A 1222-nucleotide genomic window follows, 5' to 3' on the forward strand; every position below is an offset into this window, starting at 1 on the left:
AGATATCACTTGTTCCTAAACCCGATGAATGTGATGATCTGTGACACTCATCATCATTCTCACCTATGAACGTGTGCCTGATAACCACCTCCGTTCTACTTTAGATTGAGTAGATATCTCTTGGAATCTTTAATCAGAATCTTCGTGGTATAAGCTAGAACTGATGGCGGCATTCAAGAGAATCCGGAAGGTCTAAACCTTGTCTATGGTATTCTGAGTAGGATTCAAGGATTGAATGACTGTGACGAGCTTCAAACTCCTGAAGGCTGGGCGTTAGTGACAGACGAAAAAGAATCACTGGATTCTATTCCAACCTGATTGAGAACCGACAGATGATTAGCTGTGCTGTGACAGAGCGCGTTGAACATTTTCACTGAGAGGATGGGAGGTAGCCATTGACAACGGTGAAACCCTACATACAGCTTTCCATGGAAGGCGGTGAAACCCTACATACAGCTTGCCATGGAAGGAGCCTTGCGTGCTTGAAGAAGAAGACAGTAGGAAAGCAGAGATTCAGAAGATAGAGCATCTCCAAAACCTCAACCTGTTCTCCATTACTGCAAAACAAGTACTTATTTCATGTTCTTTTGCTTTTTACAATCAACCCTGATAATTATTGATATCCTGACTAAGAGTTACAAGATAACCATAGCTTGTTTCAAGCCGACAATCTCCGTGGGATCGACCCTTACTCACGTAAGGTATTACTTGGACGACCCAGTGCACTTGCTGGTTAGTTGTGCGGAATTACGAAAGTGTGATTGCGATTTCGTGCACCAACTTGCTGGTTAGTTGTGCGAAGTTGCGAAGAAAGTGCTGAGTTAGTAGATGCGCATACCAAGTTGAATGCCATTATTAGAGATCACAATTTTCGTGCACCAGGAAGCACAAAACTACACTTTGGTGAAAAATATCCTCTATAAAAGAGGAATATCCACACCATTATTAAAGTGCATCTCGACCTCAAGGACAACAGAGGTCCTCGAAAAGGTGCACAATGGAATCTGCGGGAATCATCTCGGAGCAAGGTCTTTGGCTATGAAAGTCATACGAGTCGGGTTCTACTGGCCGACCTTGCAGAAAGATACCACTGAGTTCATAAAGAAGTGTTAGCCTTGCCAAATGCATGCAAACTTTCACGTCGCTCATCCCGAGGAGCTCATTAGCATAACTTCTCCATGGCCTTTTTCAAAATGGGGATTGGACCTATTAGGACCCTTTT

Source organism: Arachis duranensis, chromosome 1, assembly GCF_000817695.3.
Source record: "Arachis duranensis cultivar V14167 chromosome 1, aradu.V14167.gnm2.J7QH, whole genome shotgun sequence".
In the NCBI taxonomy this organism is placed as follows: domain Eukaryota; kingdom Viridiplantae; phylum Streptophyta; class Magnoliopsida; order Fabales; family Fabaceae; genus Arachis; species Arachis duranensis.